General features: G+C 41.2%; 1 long non-coding RNA gene across 1 annotated transcript; it reads right to left on the bottom strand.

Annotated features, from left to right (window-relative positions):
* Nucleotides 1–317: 317 nt before the first annotated feature.
* LOC142495446 (uncharacterized) lies at nt 318–17,300 on the bottom strand. Its single transcript, XR_012801741.1, has 2 exons — nt 17,100–17,300; nt 318–5,198 (listed from the first exon to the last, which is right to left on the bottom strand). It is a non-coding gene; the product is annotated as an uncharacterized LOC142495446 (long non-coding RNA).
* Between the last annotated feature and the right edge of the window lie 2,491 nt (nt 17,301–19,791).

The following is a 19,791-nucleotide window of genomic DNA, read 5'->3' on the forward strand; positions in this document are numbered from 1 at the left end:
GCCGTTTGGCTCTAGACTGTGTCAGCAAGTATGTGGTTGTATCCTCTTCTGCGCAGAAAGGGCCAAACAGACCCATCCAGCACTGAAGGGGTAAGAGAATGAGAAACGAAAACCCCGAAAGTATGAGGCTTCTTTTCAAAAATAAAAGTGTACCAAAGGCATGTGTAATAGGTTACATTTAAAAACAAATCAGCCATGTAGAAGTATTTAGAAATAGTTTTTAAACACAACAGTCCCATGGTGAACACATTTGTCTTTTTTTTACTTAGATTTTATTCAGTTTTTCAGGTTTGGGATACAGAAGCAAGAATTTGGGGAAAAGATTAGAAATCCATATATTTAGATCAATCAGAGGATAATCAATAAAGAGGTACAATTGCGGTGAACATAATATAAAATAAAACACAAACCATACTTCTTTCAACGTCGGTGTCGTTACATCACCTGATTTATATAAATACGTGCTGAGCCCTTAACTTTCCCACAGAAAATCTGTGCATACAAATGCAGGCTTCCGTGGGCCTGTTTGTATGCAGATTTTCTTGATATTTTGTATTGGAGTTTTGTTACTATTGTATCGCTGCTATTTTGTTGCCATATATACCTGGCTCACTACCCATGCTCTACCTCCCCTGCTTGTGGGCTCCTTTCAGTGGTCCTGCTGTGTTTATGTTATACATGTAGGGAGTGCATTCGGCAGTTAAGGGTTAGTTACGCTGAGTATACACACTTTTTCTGTCTTCAGCTACATTTAGAGTGGAGCAGCGTGGTGGCCTATTTAGAGTGTGTATATATATATATACACATAGTTATAACTATGCAGTGATCTTGTAACTGCGCGGTGTTCCACATGGCTTTTATAATTATATAGCCTAGCCTAGCTTGAGTCAGATATTACATCTGTGTTTGCAGATTTTATTTACATTTAGCAGCATTCATTTGTATATAAATATCTAGTGACCCACCCTAGTTTAATTGATTGTACATATTTATGTTTCTTACTCTGCATATGTCTGTGTATTTTCACTAGATTAGCATTAATATTATGCAGTGATGTTAGAGCTGTGTCCTGCTATTCATGGCTTTTATAATTAAATAGTCATCCCAGACTTAGCAGCATTCATATGTATATATCTAATTGGTGTACTACCTTAGTTCTACTAACTACACACATTTGTGTTCTACTTTGCAGATGTCTGTGCATTTCTACTAGATTAGCATTGATATTAAGCAGTGATGTTAGAGCTGTGTCATGACTGTCAGCACTATAGGTTCCAGTAGTGCAGACATTTTGTTATAGTGGACTAGGAGTATTTACCATTTAAATATATGTACATTATATTGATCTTCCATTGCTTATTACCCGATCAATTCAATCACTATCAGGTTTACAAAACATCTTTCTTACTGGCACAAGGACACCGTTCACTCCCTGTAATTTTATTGTTTATTTTAATAAACACACTTTAATGGAATTTATAAGCAAGTGTAAGCATATATTTTATATCATTACATGTTAAGTTTTAACAGCCTTGGTGTGCACCACGTATGTGCTTTCTTTTGGAGGGTAATTGGATATTCCAGCTACTCTCTTGTTCTGATAAATATATCTATTAAAGCACACAGGTAGCACCCGTTGCCAATCTAGGCAATTTAGGCACCTTCATTAATTCATCTACTTAATTTTGGTTAGCGTTGTGCTCTATTTGTGTGGTTATATTTAATTAATCCACCAACTACAGTGACGTTGATTCAGACCTGGTTTAAATAGACTGCTACCAAACAATGGTTGCATAGAATTATTAGCATTATGAAGTTTATTTATTCTTCATTTAATCTCATAACCACAGATTAATGACTGGACTAGTTTTGACTTTTTGGGGCGTAGCGCCTTTGGGGCCCACATAATGGCCTCTATAGTTGAAGGTGCCACTCAATACTTTTCTATTTCCACCCAGCTGACAATACACACGATCTTGATTATTGGGAAACAAATGTTTTTTGTTTTTGTTTTTTTACAATCTTTATCTAATGTCTTCTGGGGGTAAGACGTTTGTTAATTGTTATTTTTGTTTTGCTCTGTAAAGAAATAATGATGCCAACATTAGTCAAACAGATCAACATACATGGGTAAAATGCATGAAATCAGCAGACCTGTTACAATTGCACTGATCAGTTGTTTAACATTTGACCTTTTACATGACTGTCCCTTTTAGAGCTTCCATCCCAATATAACAACCATCACTGATTGAAGGACTCATTGTAGACAGATGATAACCCTACCATACACATAAAGACTGTCTTTGAAATGCTGGAGGTCACTTGCACATCATGATACTGTAGATGCTTCCAGATGCCCAGCCTAGACCCCAAGAACAGTATTTCCAGGAATCCCCACCACATCACCCAAGGGATTCCTGGGAAAACTGGACCCTGAGGACGAGGTCACATAGGTCTCCATGGTCAAGGGAACTCCATCACAAAACCAAAGCGGCCGGCCACATTGTCTTGTCACAATGTCCTGCATCATCTGTTACGGAGTGTTTGGATCACTCCTGCTTTTCCATGATGCCTTCGGAGATGTCCTCTTATGATCTTGTTTGTAGAGCTGCAAAATGCATTTGTGCTGTATACTGTATCTCAATGTCTTTTATGGAGTGACGAGATAAATGGCTAGTGGCCGAAGTGTCTTAAAAATTAGTAGTGCTGTATCATTTAATATAGGTTCAAATGTATTAAACATTGGGGATAAGTTCTTTGGGCCAAAGATTTATACATGTATGCAATAAAAAGGAGCGACCCGTTCCACAATAAATCTCCTGCCTTTAAAAAAAAGAAAGAACTGTGTGAAATAAAAAAAAAATAGTACATTTCTAATTAGAAAAAGGTACTGTATATATATCTTTAAATAGCGCCATCTATGTACATAGCACTTCACAGCAGTAATACAGGTGACATAATAATGTAACACATAATGGGAATAAGCAATTCAAGAAAACAAAAAGCTGTTCAGACATAAGTAACATTAGGAAACCGGAGTCCCTGCCCCAAAGAGCTTACAAGTAGGTAAGTAGGAAGAACGTACAGAGACAATAGGAAGGTGTTCTGGTAAGTGTGTCTGCAAGGGGCCATGGTCGATGTATGAGGTGTGTAGTATCAGCCACCGAGCTGCCCATATGCTCCGTTAAGGAGGTGTGTTTTAAGATGGGTCTTAAAGGTGGAGAGAGAGGGTGCCAGTCAGATATTAAGGGGAAGGGAATTCCAAAGGTGTGGGGCAGTGAGTGTGAAATATTTTAGGTGGGAGAGGGCTTTAGATATAAAAGGGGCAGACAGAAGACATCCTTGAGCAGAATGAAAGAGTTGGGAAGGTGTATAGCGAGAAATTAGGGCTGAAATGTAAGGAGGGGGAGAAGAGTGTATAGTCTTGAAAGTGAGGAGAATGTTGTGTGTAATACGGGATTTGATACGAAGCCAGGAGCAGAATTTCAGCTGGAAAGACGCTGGGACAGATTTAGGAGAGCGTAAAGTGATGCTAGCAGCATTTAGGATAGATTGAAGGGGAGACAGATGAGTCAGGAAGGCCACACAGTAGAAGGTTACAATAGTTGACACTGGAGAGATTGAGTGCCTGCGTTGGATATATAAACCACAATATTTAAATACAAATTATTTACTAGCGATGAAGGTAAAGCCCCTGCACGTTTTATCATGTTAAGTGCATTTCTACTGGTGTCATTTAGACCCATATGAGAAGCTTTGAGTTTAGGAAGACTTGTTGTTAGTCAGGCTGTGTTCAGAGAGGCATGAACAGTCTAACGTTAGATTGATAGCATTTTTCAAAGGCGTTACTGTGTGACCATGTACACTTGCAGAACTGAGCACAAACAACACCCTGAATAAAAATGAAAACTACCCTCACACATCTCTGAGAGCTCTTCTTACTCGAGTCCTGAGACTGTGTGCAATTGGGTAGTGGCTCTTGCTCTAGTGTGCTCTTTGGCTAGTGGCTTTCTCCGGTCCTCTTCTCTGTGGCAGAACATTTCCCCCCATCCCGAGCTACAGTGCTTCATCTCAGACTCACAACTGACCAGAGATGCAGCACTGCACCTTGGGCTGGGAGACGCTGGGGTTCTACGGATGGCAATGTACATCTATATCTCCATCAGAGGGGGGTGAAGGAAAGGGGACAAAAAAGAGCCATTCACAAATCGATCACAACCATTTAAACATTTTTACTTTATCACAGCCTTTCACCAAACCAGCTCCATGAGACTCTGCAGACTCTATAGGTACCACTGTAGTTACACTACATGTAGTGGATGGAGGCACTTCTAAGCAATCCCTATGGAAGTCATTTAACCTATGTATTTACTTACCACGCACAAAAACGTCTGTTGGCGGTTAAATAGGTGTCTATGACCAATAATACACAATGTGATACCTAATTGGGATGCAGGAGAAGAAGAAGGCACCAGAGCTCTTAAGTTACTGCTTGACATCCATTACCAGCTGTACTTGACCATAGACAAGTCCCTTTATCCCCTGTGCATCAGGTTCCAAAAATATCTCTTTGTATACACACAGTTCCACAAAGTACAGTACAACATAAAAAATATTATTACAATTATTACTATATTGCCAAAAACCTTACAAATTATTTTAAAAGACTAAAGGTTAAAAATCAAAGTGAAAAGGGTTAATGGTCAATAAGAAGTATCATTTTCCATCACACTGTAGTAAATGAACCTCTTGGATATATAAATATTAATAATACAAATATTAAGTAGTTGGAAAAGTAAATGGAATGACCTTAATTAGTCAAGCTGAAACCACTGCAGAGGCCAATTCCTTCGATGGCTGATTTTTGGCAAGCGTGTTAGTTGTGAGCCAAACCGGCTGCTATCTATGACAGATACTTTCATACACAACCGAGCAAGTGATTTCCTCTTTCTCCAGCTGTTGGTATGAGGTTTGGACAAGAGGTTAGGAAATTATTCACAATCTTGAAAAGCGTTCCAAGCAGAGTCCTCACCTCTCACCTATCCTCAGATGTCCCAGGAATGTTACACATGCTGCATCACAGCTGTTTGGACTAATTACTCCTCCAGGGGTCTGTCTGGAACATGCTGAGGTGCTTTAATCCACCATGCTGATTGCTATTTCCTCTTTGTGGGGCTCCTCTCTGTAATGAAACATACCTGCAGAAAACAATCCAAGAATATGTTGTACAATGAGCACAGTTAGCTCAATTTATGCATCTTCAGTAATTAAGGTGTTAAAAGGTCTAGAGATGTTGAACAATGTTGTTGATACCGTCTTATCCCAACTGTTAGTGTGGCAGTGTACACTTGAAGGACAACAACACCGTATAGTAATTCATTCATACAAGTCAAATGACCATGAACTTCAGACCTAGAGCTTTAGATCAAATTGGGCAGTAGGGTCGGTACTACTCGTTTATGTATAATTCTTGTTGATAGTCCATACAATTAGGTTAAAAGTTCCTCTGGTTGCATATATGTCACGTGCTCACAAGTGTGCTTTTCATGACAGATTGAGGGGAGATATGAATCGTTTGAGGGTCTCCGCTAGATAGCTGTGTGTATTAACCCAGGTCCCATATGCAGGTCAAGTGCTCACAGGTGGGCCGTGCGTGACAAATGGTTCTCTCCAACTTTGAAATTGTGCTCAACACACCGCAACTCGACTCTGTGACCTTACATCTCTGTTCCTACCCTTTATTTACTCCTCAATTAAAATCAGATGTATGGTACTGTGTAGGATTACTTCACCATAATTCCAGCACTTGAACACAAGTTACCCAGACTTTATCACTGGTGGATAAATAGAACCAATTACCTTCTACACCCCAATATAAAATGAATATCTTCAGCTACTTAGTACATATATAACACTACTGCAATCTCTTGAGCTCAATTTCTGTGCAGCTTTTTGTCTCCGTTGGGATGAGTGGGGGGTGGAGCTTTTCAGGGAACTCTCTTGAACCCAGGTCTTACATCTGTAGGGTTCCTCAGTTTGCCATAATGTGTTTCTCTTTTCTAACACTAATTCAGTTAACTCCTTTCTGTGCTTGTCATACTTCAGCAATACATAGGCATGCAATTCTTTTCTGGTCCATCCAGAACTAAAATGGTTTGATTAGATTATCACAGTATTCATTATTCTTGTGAAATGCAAACCATGCCAAATAGCATTTAATAATACTGGTATGACAAGGAGTGATGGGAACAGTCTTTGCTGTCGCTCTGTTGACTTGAGGTTCCCTCTGAGATTTGGACTCCCTCCAGCTCCTGTTTTTAGGGATGATGTGTGTTTTCTCGGAGGGTTGACCCCCACGACCAGTGCTTTTGATATGGAAAGAGGGGAGTTACTGTATAGAAGGGGCTCCTGTGCCTTGTTTTCACCAGCTTTAAAGTTTTGTTTTTTAAAGTGACTGAGCAGCTGGATCATGTCAGATACCCTTATAGGGGTGAGCAATTCCACCAGATATAGACACCCACCATTCACATTAATTGAGATTTTGAGCACTGCTGCTCACTGTTTGTGTCATAAACCCCCCATTAAACCCCATACACTATGCAATGTGTTGCCGTTCCCCCCCAGCTGTCAGCACCATTATCAACCCTTTGTTGTAACCTTGTGCTAGAGATGGAAGTGGGTGTCCATCTTAGACCCATTAAAATAGGAAAAGGTGCATTATAAGAAATGACTTACAGGTGATACATGTGTGACTGCGTGTGCATATGTAAATATGTGTGGGAGGACAGTTTAAATACATGCATGCAGTTTATACATGTGTGACTGTACATGGGACTATATGAGCATGTGACTGATGTGTATCCATTGTGCATGACAGAGGATGAGTATAGGCTTCATGTATGTTCATGTCTGCAATCATGCATGGGAGTGTATGAGTATTTGCATGATGTGTATCCATGCAAAAAAAAAAAAGTGTGGGCAGAAAAAAGATGCACAGAAACCTGCCTAAATGAACTTTAGTTGGGAGAAATGGCAATAGTGCCTTAGTGTATATGATTGTGTGCGTGTTATTGTGTGAGGAGACACACACAGAGTACAGATCTCTATCACACTCCACAGTTTTCCTCAGATGCAGCCAGACGTCTAACTAAAAATAGCTTTTTTTCTTTTTCCATGATCCGGACTGAAGAAAAATGTCTCTTCCTTTTATGGTCAGAGGCAGATTCCTGGGACTTCAAACAGCTCCAATCCCCCTCCGGCAGTCAGCCAACCCACCGGGGGCATGTGCTGTTTTTCTCTGTGGTTTATTCTGGGATACATTATAATATTGGGACCCTGAGGCAATAGGAAGAGATTAGTTCTATTGTGAGGGGCACAACCAAGATGGGGCTTGTGTTGGCCTGTTGCTTAAAGTTCTTATGCCATTTCATAATTCCCATATAAAGGGCTAAAATTGGGACCTTTTTAAAGTAATCTCTGATTTTGTGAATGCATTGAGGTGCTCGGGAGTTTTATCACTGCAGTGTAATATCATGGTGTATGTGTGGTGTAATGTTTCAAGTGTCTATAATATGCAAGAATTGGGTTCAGTTTCAGTATCATCCACGTACTCTCCCTCACTGATCATGGATAAATCACTTTATCTACCCATGTCTCATATTACCGGTCTATTTTGATAACATCATCTCTTAAATCCTGCAGATTAGATGGCTAGAGATTTACTGTCAGGATTCTACACCTGAGGTGGCTGCATGAACGCCTTTGTAATATATTTATTTCATACCCTTTAGAGTTGGGGGACCTGTTGGCACAGTTGTCTTGTTATATTGATGATCATCTAATAAAGCTGATACAAATCTGTTACTAAAATTGACTCAACCAGAAAGTAACTCTAATTCTCTGACCTAGACAGATCCCATAATATTTTGTGTTGGTGAAGGAAACCACACAGCCCTCTCCTCTGTTACTTACAAACTCCACTTCCATTCCAGTGAGTAACTCCATAAGAGGACTTTTAGAAGCAAGAATTATCATTGACCAACGGGTAACACAAATGCGCAATCAAAACAACACGTGAGCCTTTTTTTGTATGTGTCACTTTTGGTTTATGTTGCTTCATTAAAGGTTCAACTGCTTAAAAGTAATGCTTCATGCAAAAATGACATTGGATTTAGATATGTGTCATCTTTTTGCCTTTGAACTGTTTTGAAAAATGTCATGATGTCACAATACCGTGACGCCAGAACATCTGGTTTCACAACAAAATGTTGGTCAAGTCACACACGCTTGATTAATTGTGTTGTGTGACTGCACCTGCACAACAAATAATAGAAACATACATCAAATAAACAATCCCACTTTAAAATTCTCAATGATGGAGCCTTTTGCCCCTGAGTTCATTGCAGTCCTGCCAGCCAGGAATGGGCTGATCCTTGTAGGAAACCGGGAGCGTGTGACACAGACTCTTAGCTACTCTGTTTACATGTAACATTCTTGATAGAGTAAAAACAACTGGAATAGAAATCTGCGGGGTCAGAGAGCATGTGAGAATGGACAATGTGTTTGCTGTGGAATGGAGGGGTCAATAATGAGAGAAGGGGACAGCAGGAAGTGAATGAGTATTTCAAACCGCAGGCCCCAAAAATACATTTTATGGTATAATGTTAAGCTGAAGGATGCACAATAATTTATGAGCGTTTTAGTGCTACTGAGGCCCACGGTTTATTGTTCTACATCATCATCGCAATTGAACTCCTCAAATGCCTTGTGACCATGGAAATTAAACTTAGTTGCACATATGGAAATATTCCCCCCAACTAGTAGCAGGGTTGAGGGTATTTAATACATTTTCTGACACAAAATATTTCTTACTACTTCATAACAATTTCAAATGCCACCTCGATCTGCACCTCAAAGTCTTTCTATGTGCCTCATTTACCAAATAATACCGGAGTTAGTGCCAGAAATGCAAAAGCTGCTTACGCTTTGCATGGCACCTGTGCATGACACTGCTGAAAGCCAGAGTCCCAGTTCTCGGGATGGGTGATTCTGCAGCCGCTATGAGATATTGAGATCTTTCTGTAGTGATGTTGCAGGCTCACACTAAACTATCTGCCAATATTTAGTGTGTCATTTAAAGGCAGATTTGTTGTATGTTGTGATAACATACAACAAATCTACCTTTAAATTACAAACGAAATATTGGCAGACAGTTATAATGGACCAACATAAGAATTCTTGATACATGAAATTATAGTGTACAGTACAGAGGTTTTAAGACCTGTGCACTTTTACTTTTAAAGTGGATTTGGCACACAAATAAAATCACATTTGTCACATTTCTTACATCTCTTCTGATACACTGTATTTGGAAATGCATCTTTTTCTGCTTTCCCCCTTCCCTGCTAGAGGGGCCACATTGCACAAGCATTAAAAACACTACCTTGATGACAATATACAAAAAAAATGCTTTTCCTGCGTCCTAAAAATTCTGCGTCTGCACTTATAAATATGTACTAAAGTGTAGTTTGGGGATATGTATACAGGGTCACAGTTGGAGCCAACATGGAGCACTGCACCAAATATGACCCAAATGTGCACCATTTTGACTGCACCGTTCTTGCATCAATGTATCATTTTTCTGTGTCAGTCTTGCTCATCTTGTACAAGTTATTGAACTGGGGTGCAGTGTTGGAGCAGTTAGGGGAGGAGTTGCGTGAAGCAATAGTATAACGTGATGTATCAAAGTTTGTGTCAATATTGGAGCAGGGTTGCGTTGGTTTGATCTGCCGGGTGTGGAGGTGGTAACCTCTTTTGCTTAGTGCGAAACGTGAGAAGCTTAGATAACAATCGTCATCTGTACAGATGTAGCCGGACTGACTTGCCACCCGTGCTGAGGCGCGCTCACGCTTACCAGTGAGCCCCTGCAGCCGCAATGAGAGCGGCTTTAGCAGGGGCTCGCGCACGCGTGCGGAAGCGTGGATCTGAAGAAAATTTTAGTTTTGGCGCTCACTGGAGCGCAGGGCCGTCACGTGAGCGGTTCGCCCAATGAGGGCGAACCAGCTCCGTGACGTCACTGGCCCGCCCCCCCGGACGGCGCGCTAACCAAGGCCAGGGAAAGCACCCGCTTTCCCTCAGCCTCAGTGCGCCTCCGCACGGGCTGAGTCACCATGGACTCAGCCTAATACATATCTCCCAAGTATACAGAGCTGGAGCTTGGTTATGTTTCTCCGTGTTAAAATGTCACCCTGGCTATTAGAATCATAGAGTGTGTTACAATACTGCTGTGTGTCAGGATGCTTTTCTTTTATACTGTGTGTCCTATGTATCAGACACTAACTGAATTCTTAACCAGTTGCGTAACTTTCTTTCTGATTTACAACCGCAATTGCGCAAGGTGACCACATTTCTGGCCCCATTCTCTCGCAGAAAACGATCTGCACGGGTTTAACCTCAAGACAGAGCTTGAGCGCATCAACTTGCAATGTGCTAAAAGCCCTCTGGTGCTGAAGGGGTCAACTGACCTGCACCCAATCAGAAACCTTTCATACTTATTTCCATGATACAAATCTAATAGGTGGCACACTTTTTAGGACTCCACTAATTCAGACAAAATGAACATGTTAATTAATGAATTCCCAATGAGGGACTGGAAGGTAACAACTGGTAACTAAGCATTAATGCTTTCACAGCCTACTGAGTAACACTTTGAGCTCTGTGATTCTTTGCCTATATGGGAGAAACAGTGTCACAGGAATGGCATAGAAAATGTGCTAAATGTTGCTTGCATTTGCAAGGTACAATTTACTAATGGTATTCCCGTCATATTTAATGTTTACATTGCCCTTTGGAACTTTTTTAACCGTTCTAAGGACTGAAACATGCCTGGCCCTTGTAAACTTCCTCCCCTGACTTTGCCTCAACTGGCTGCATTTGGTTCTCCGGATTCCCTGACTGGGATAACTAAAGAGGATTTCCAATTATTCACCCCCCCCCCCCCCCCATATTTTCCTTTCTTATGTAAATGTTATAATTTTTGTGTTTGGTGTCACATGAACCCCCAAAATCGAGACAGTATTGCCCCATCTCAATGATCAACATAAGGGTGATCGGGGAATGTATTCCTTCCCCAGTGCACAAAATAGGGGAAGGTGGGTACTGTATTATCACCTCCTGTAAAGATCACGAGGATGGTATCGCTAGGGCCGTTTGGGAGTTTGATTGTGGGGGCTACCTCTAGTAAGGAGGGGATTCTCCCCTTAGGATACCGCCATAAATCCAAACATCTGATTATGACTCTCACGAGATGAAGAAGAGGGTGGGGGTATCGCCCTTCTTCACCTGGGGGTTGGAGATGTTGTTTGCTTTTATATTAAATGCACCCACAATTATTCAAAATATCATATACATTTATTTGGTGTTGGGGAGCACAGTGACAAGGGCTCAAAGACCAGAAGTTTGAAAATATATGGGAACCATGGGTAGAGGGCACAATCAAAGGTAACTTCTTATTTTTGTGAGTGAAATGGTTCCTGAGGGGGCTTGTGAAAATGAACTCCCTAAACACGTTGCATATACATTTACATTGTTCCACTGCTCTTCCTTAATGTTACTTCTATGTCTGAAGCACTTAGTCTCATGCCCTGTTATTTATATTATTTGTTATTTATATGATTACCATGTGCATTACTACTGTGAAGCGCTATGTACATTAATGGCGCTATATAAACAGAAAAGGAGAAGGTTCCAGGGCACGACGGATTTTCAAAAGAATTTATTAGAACAGGCACAACGTTTCAACCACCAAGCGTGGTCTTTCTCAAGTGAAGATATATCTGGAACCTTCTCCTTGTCTGCTCTGGAGCTTGTCATTGTCAGGAACTCCCTTGTTCCAGGAGCACCGGTAACAGCAAGTATCTACTATTATTCAGATTGTGGTGTGCAGCATTACCTTTGCTTTTTGCTATATAAACAAAGACATACAATACAATATCCCACAGGTACAGTATTCCCACACATATGTGGTTACCTTTGATTGACTTTGGTAGTCCCCTATCTTATTTAGGATATCCCCAAATGAACAAGAATAAAACTCTGCCTCGGAGAGCATCGAAGTGAACCTCTACCTGTACGTCATATACAATTTACATAGTCATTATTATATGCTAGTTCCAAATGAGACATCAAAAGATTCTTGGTTGGTTATATTCAGAAAATATAAGTTATGTCTGAGTGCATCATTGTTTATTTGCTGCTCTTACATGAGGAAATACCCTTTTCTCATATAAAAACATTAAAGGAAATATATTGAACGTTAGATTTTCTTAAAAATAAACAAAATGACGTTTTTTTGTGTTGTGTGTAATATGCTCAATTAAGACAAAAAATGGATAGCCATGTTACACACGTCTTTGCAAAGAAACAAAAAATCGAAATATTTTTGGCTTATTAATGAATTTGCAGGACTCAGTGACCATTTTTTTATTTTTTTTGTTTTTAAACAGTGTGCGAGTTACTAGGATACACCACAAAATGGAGACACAAATCCCTGTGATCTTTACCTAATCTCTTTCAGGATCAGTCTGGTTGTGAACTCTTGTATCTGCCAGTAAATTGTTAATTGATTACTTATTCCTCTGTTGTTTGTGTAATGTTATGATGCTGCTATCATTAGCCAAACAGTGGAAAACAGTGACTATGAGACAACATTAGAACTAGACAGAACTCATTGAATATAAAAAGATATTAATTCTTCAGGAAATAAATAAAGAAATCTTTCAACGTTCATCCTGCTACAAAAAAATGTTGCCCCCATTTTTAAAAAATTTTTTTTTAACATGTGAAAGAAGCAGTGGGGTTAATTTCAGATCCAGGGACCTCCTGCTTCCTGAGAAACTTTCCTGGAGAAGGTGCCGCAGATTATGTCCTCTGCAAGGGAAGCAAAATAAAGGTTTTAATCTCTAGAGTGATGCGGGCCAATAGGAAGCTGCGATGTCATCAGCTGCGGCTTCCTATTGGCCTGCGTGATGTGGGGATTTAAACCTCCATGAAGTACAGGTGGCACCTTCTCTGGCAAGTATCTATGGAAGCAGGGGGTCCCCAGAGCTAAAATTAAGGCGCTTCTGCTCCGGAGACTCGCTATTTCTTACACATGTAGAAAAAAAGTGTGAGCTGCCCTAAACACCTTACCACCTTACCCTAACCACCTTAACCCCTTACCTTTAACACCTTAAGCTAACCACCTTAACTCCTTACCCTAAACACATTAACCCCTTACCACCTTACCTTAACCACCTTACCTCCTTACCCTAAAAATGTAACCCCTTACTCCAAAAAACCTTAACCCCTAATCCAAACGCTAATTGTCCTACCTCAGGGCTGAAACGGCAGCGGCTAATTGTCTCTTTCCGTACCCCCGAGTGACCTGTAACACATTGTTAAAAACTGAACAGGCTTAAACTGACCTTGGATCCATTATTAAAATGGTCAGATAAAACATGACTTGCGCTTGTATGAACATCAATCATAATCCATGTGCAGCCAGAGGGGCCAGCAATGCACGGCAATGTATTTCTGGCCCGTCTGGCAGTGTAGGGGTTTAGGAACAGACTTGAAACGAGTGCCAGTGCAGGTCTGTGTTGCTGGATTGCTTATGGATCTTCCTATATGTGTGGCCTCGGCTATCAGTTCTCCAGCATTGTTGCACTGAGTACAGCGCGCTGTGTATTTCTGCATTACAGAAGATATGACAAAACAGAACAGAAGCCGTGGCCCTTTATTTGATGTGGGGGAAAAAAAGGAAAATAAAATACTGTAGGTGATACCTTTTATTGGACCCAGAAATCGCTTGTATATAGTAAACTATTTGATAGTCTAATAGAAAGCATCATCATTTCTACTACCTCAAGTTATAAAGATATAATTAAATGTTACCATTTACAGCTCTACAGCAAAAAAAAAACCATGCTTGAAAAAGTTGAAGTACTGTATAGTACTAAGGTACAGTATGTACATTGAAGTGCAGTAATGTCCCTGGGGATATGAACTAATGTAGCCTCACTAACACATACTGTACAGTCACCAACATGCACACTTCACACACACAAACCATACATATTGTGACAGGTTGAGCTAGTTAACGTCTTTTACAGCCCTAGTTTCCCCTTATGAAAAAATAAAATGAGATGTAAAAGTATACCACTCTGTATGCATACATACATGCGTACACTATAAACGAAAGGAGTGTTTAGGACAGTGTTTTTCAACAGGGGTTCCTAGGAACCCTTGTGTTCCCCGGGGGCATCCCTAAAGGGTTCCCTGTCATTTTCAGGTCATTTGAAAATTGTACCAAATACAGAAGAATTTACAACACATCTGACCTCATTCGCGCTATTAGAGAGGGTTGGGGTTCCTCAGAATTTCACATAGGGCTCCTTCACCAAAAAAATGTTGGAAACCACTGGTTTAGTATATGATACGGCATAGTAAGAAATGTCTATGCCCTGCTAGTCATAGCATGACAGAGAAAGCCTCAGGGTTTTTCCAGCGGTTCAAGCTGGCCACATCTGGAGCAGCTGTCTTGTTTCTCAGCTGCCAAAACCACGTCCGTCTTTTGACAGGAAGTGGCTGCGAGGTTTGGCGTGCCTGTCAAGCTGCACTCACTTAGAGTCTCACTCATTGGATTAACACTCACTCATTTTTTATCATTAGTGGATTCTCACACGTTGAATTTAGGATTTTTTCGATTAGGACAAAATAAAAGGATATTCAACCATTTGGGTTTTTTTTTTCTTTTTTTTTTTTACCTTGAACGATATGGATAAAGTATTTGGGGTCACTTTTTCAACAACGCCCCAGCAACAACTGGCCTATATTCCACCTCCCCCTATGCAATGCTAAATGCATTTAACATGCAGTAAGTTAACATTATAATGCTTACTTTTTGAAGGCTGAGGATCCGTTCGAACATTTAACTTGCTTCTTGCTCTGAAATGAGGAAATCTCCCTTGCCCATTTCTTGAAGAAGGAATTTTCGTGTGCATGAACCAGCCTTTGATTCCAATAATACCTTTTCTTTATACACTGTCGCCCGTCAATCACCCTAACACACAGTGTTTTTCAACCAGGGTTCCTAGGAACCTTTGGGTTCGCCGGGCATCCCTAAAGGGTTTCCTGTAATTTTCTGGTCATTTCAAAATTGTATCAAATACAGAAGAATTTACAATGCATCTGATCACAAAGTTGCTATTAGGGTTTCTTAACCAAAAAAAGGTTGGAAAGCACAGCCCTAACAGAAACTCCCCTTAACTCTTGCCCTATTTGGTCAGCTTTAGGTGCCCTATATCATGTCTTCACACATGAAGACATATTGGAGCTCTTAACATACTTTAAAAACTGCATATATAAACAAAATTGTTTGATGGCTTCCAGACAGCTCCAGATGAAAGGATGTAGCTGTGCTGGGGTTTGGAACAGAAAACGTCTAGACAAAGTGTGGCAAGTATGAGAGAAGAATATTCTGTCTCTGATCAGAAAGAGAGAGAAATAAGTAAAGGCTGAAACTTCCAAATATTAATACAGAACAGAGAAGGTATAGAAGTTTGCAAAAAGTGTGTACATGGCAGGCCTATATAACAGGGTTTCAGTACATCACATTATAACACTCAGCATATTCTGACTAATGCTACGAATACCCAATAACATATACCAACTACTGCTGCTGTTAACACACACGTCATATACTCGTTGCTAACACACAACATGTACCCAATGCTGCTAACCCATTGCAACTACATCATCATCAAGGAAACTCTCCATCCCACCAAACTCACCTCCCCTGTCAGTCCTGAGCCATGAGGTATCACCATGAGCACACCCTCATCAGAAAGCACACATTTAATCCAGTACCCACCCCCTCTATGTTTCTACATGCCTAAAATATAAGAAATGTCAAACAGCAGGAAAGGATCAATTTTTACTCCTTCCACACCCTTAACTGGACAGTAGTTCTCTCTCTGGCAAAAGGGGTTGTAGGTAATTAAAAACCAACGACCCCTGCCACCATTTTCAAGATAAAGTTGAAATGGTCAAGTGTATGTAGAGTATACTTTTTATTTGTTGTTGTTCATTTCTCAAAAAAATAAATATATTTTTTTATTTTAAATTTGCAAGTGAGCGCTCCAAATTTATGAACATTTTGCCAGTTTTCACCAGAATTCTGCAAAAATTGCAGTATACGAATGATGGCCTGAATTTAGGTTCATAGGACCTGTAAATTAACTTTAATGCTTGGCTACTTATTTTTGCAGAACTTTGAACATTTCTGCAACATTTTGTCTAGGCAAAAAAAAGGTACAATTTACCTCGTTTGCCAACTCCAGCGAAAATCTTGCCCATCTTGAGTATAGAGAGCAATTGGGCTGTACTAGAAAGGTTGGAGTCTCAGAGTTGGCATGAAGCAAATTTATGATTGGTAAGTTCTTCTGACAGACATCCCTCTCCAACACTATTTGCATTTATCTGTGGAGCGCTGGTCTTGTTGTAAAGTGCTTAGTACATCTTTCAACTGATCAACACTTGAATAGTAACGGATAGTGGATGGGTATGGTGGGATAGTTAACAAACCCATACACCAGTGTTTTCAACTGGGGTTCTTAGAAACCCTTGGGTGCCCCAGTCATCCCTAAAATCTTCCCTGTAATTTTCAGGTCATTTGAAAATTGTACTAAATACAAAATAATTTACAATGCACCTGATCTCAGACACGCTATTAGAGAGGGTTGGGGTTCCTCAGAATTTCACATAGAGTTCCTTCACCAAAAAAAGGTTGGAAACCACTGGTTTATGGCATAGTAAGAAGATACATGTCTATGCCCTGCTAGTCATAGCATGACAGCGAAAGCCTCAGGGTTTTTCCAGCGGTTAAAGCTGGCCACATTAGAGAGGGTTGGGGTTCCTTACAATGCATCTGATTTCAGATTCATTATTAGAGAGGGTAGCAAGTTCCTCAGAATTTCACAATATAATTATAGCGTTCTTTAACCCAAAAACGTTGGAAACCTCTGGCATACACACACACACACACAATGATGATCACTTACCTTCTCTCCAGGGAGACTTGTGACATGACTGCGGTCATGGACCCGAGGCACTGCTCTGCACATTTTAACCCCTGGGTCGCTAGAAAAGCAGAGGTTGAACGTGTGTGAGTGCGCTCTCTCTTTCTCTCTCGTGTGTGCAGGGTCTATGATGATGGGCTTCCCTGCACGAGACTAACCATCTGGGGGAAAAGACCTTTTTTCTTTTACCTTATATGAGCTGAAGGGGAGAGAGGCCAGCCAGTTATAAGGCACATCTGTCAGGCCAGGGTGGGAGGCCATTGGCTGGGACCGCAGTCACGTAACACCGCCTCCTTCTCTTGCCTTGACCTGTGACAGTTTAGGAGGTTTTCAGTTTTACCCACTAAGGACTGACTGTTTGACAATTTTCATATTTCTTCTAAATTTGGAGATTTCAGACAATGCTGGGAGGCTTGGCTGAGATGCCAAGAACCATGTGGGAATCATTAGGGTTGAGAGAGGGGGGGAGAGAGAAAGGGGAGATGGGGGAGGGACAGAAGCAGAGAGAAACAGAGGGAGAGTGAGACCAATGTTTGTGCCAGCAAGATGTCTGGGAACACTAATGAACCAAACACACAAACTGGTCTGTATTAACCCACTCACTGCCCTGGGCTGTCAGGTCTAGAAGCCCCTTGCGACACTGAAGAAGTTAACGTTACTTCCTGTTCGCTCCTTCAGGACACTGTGGGAATTTTCTCTTGGTATTCATGAGAAATTGGAATGGGGGTGCGGGGGGGAGGATTGCATCAAAACAATTCCACCCCCTGTAACAAGAAATACTACTCCCCGGGGAGTAAAGTTTCCACGAATACCTAAATATTACAGCTAGCCCCATGACCCCAGGGGCAATAAGGAACTCTGTGAATCAGTGTGCTTTCACAATGCTGACGGTGTTCCCAGCAGTCTTTCATTTTGGCACATTTGCTTTCCATAATGTGCGGGATACATTTGGTCTGTGGCATTGGCTTTCAGCAAAAGAAATGTATTCCTGTACAGTAATGTTTTATAAAAAGCCACGCACAGAGTCTATTTATTTTGCCTTTAGAGTGATGTACAAACCAGTTATGTGGAATATGCGACTGTTACTGTCAATGTTTCACAGTACTTTCCATAGATATTTCTTGTTTGCTTCCTTGTAGCAATACGATGCATTTTGCTTAACTCCTTCTAAAGGGTCATGCCACCTCTGTGACCCAGAGCTCTCCGGCTCTCCTGTGTGATCACCGATCGCTTCCTCTTTCGGGTGATGTAAGCCGTTTAGTTCGCGTATAGGAGCGCAGATTGCAAATACCCCTAAGAAAACGAGCAAAATCCAATGACATGCAGCGTACATCGTGAGGGCCTCCAGGGTGCCACCCCTCATGACATGCGCTGCAGGAGGTAATGTACCTGTCAATGATATTTCGTCATTTTTTTTACTCTGCCTAAGAAACTTGGGTCCGATCAGTTGAGGATTGGAGGCCCTATTAGAATGTAGTGGCACAGTGCTAGACTGTAGCACAGCACACTTTTCTTAAATAATGGGGAACAGCTTTTTGGACCCTTTCTGCCGCACACTCCTTATCAAGCAAAATGAAACAACATGCCATAAAATAGTAGTGGTCCCCAGTCCCCTCAGGCCTTGATTGTTGTGACAAATCCATCAAACATAGTAAGGAAAAATCATTGTACATATAAAGCAGATGCTAAGGGACACAGTACCAGTGACCGAGGAAATTGCATTGGGTATGTAGTATGAGAATAAGGCCCGTAATATAGTGGGCGCGCTTGCTGCACTTATAATTGGCTGTGGTTAGCCAGCCATTGTATGCTATGGCCGCGCGCACGGCAGTGAGCGTGGAGCCGGGCGATCGGGGGGGAAGACTCCAAAAAGTATATATTCGCGCTGTTACCGCTCAGTGTCTGCAATGTATGTGTGTGTGTGTGTACATATGTAAAATGCTCAGTTTAAAGCTTGCCGGGAGCTGGCCAGGAGCGTAGCGGGCTAGCCGCGGGTCCGTTCTCGTTTAAAAATGGAGTTTCCCGCGCGGCGGCCGCTTCAATAGATAAGCGCTAATGGCGCTTACTATTGAAAGCGCCCGAGGCGCGGGAAAACCGGCCGAAACCGACCTGGTTTCGGCCGGAGACAGCACGTGCGCCGCCCGAGCTATTTTAAAACTGCGGTGGCGGCCGCATTAGAGTCAGCTCGCCCACCACTGTATAATGTATAGCCTGTTCATTTATGTAACTGTATTTGTAACCATGTATTATTTGTCTTAACTCTGTGCCCAGGACATACTTGAAAACGAGAGGTAACTCTCAATGTATTACTTCCTGGTGAAATATTTTATAAATAAATAAATAAATAAAGTATAGCCTGGCCTTCGGCAGCTATTGCTAATTCTGGGCCTTTCCTCTGTCAGTCCTGTTAGAACTGGCAGTGGAAAGGTTAATTCCTTCAGTTGGCCTGTTTTGCATTTCAGCTCTGAGTATTGTAGCAATATTCAGGAGCGGGCCTAAGCAACCTTTGAGCATGTTAATCCAAAGGGTGGATATGGTTTGGAACACCCCCTGATGTGTGTGAGTCAATCGGTATCCAGCTTTGAGTTGTAATGATTCAAAGTTAGAGACACTCCCTGAGGATATTCAAATTGAGGCATGTTTCCTAAATTTAGTGTGTCAGTTAGTCTTCAGA

The sequence above is a fragment of the Ascaphus truei genome, chromosome 5 (genome assembly GCF_040206685.1).
Source record: "Ascaphus truei isolate aAscTru1 chromosome 5, aAscTru1.hap1, whole genome shotgun sequence".
NCBI classification, from domain to species: domain Eukaryota; kingdom Metazoa; phylum Chordata; class Amphibia; order Anura; family Ascaphidae; genus Ascaphus; species Ascaphus truei.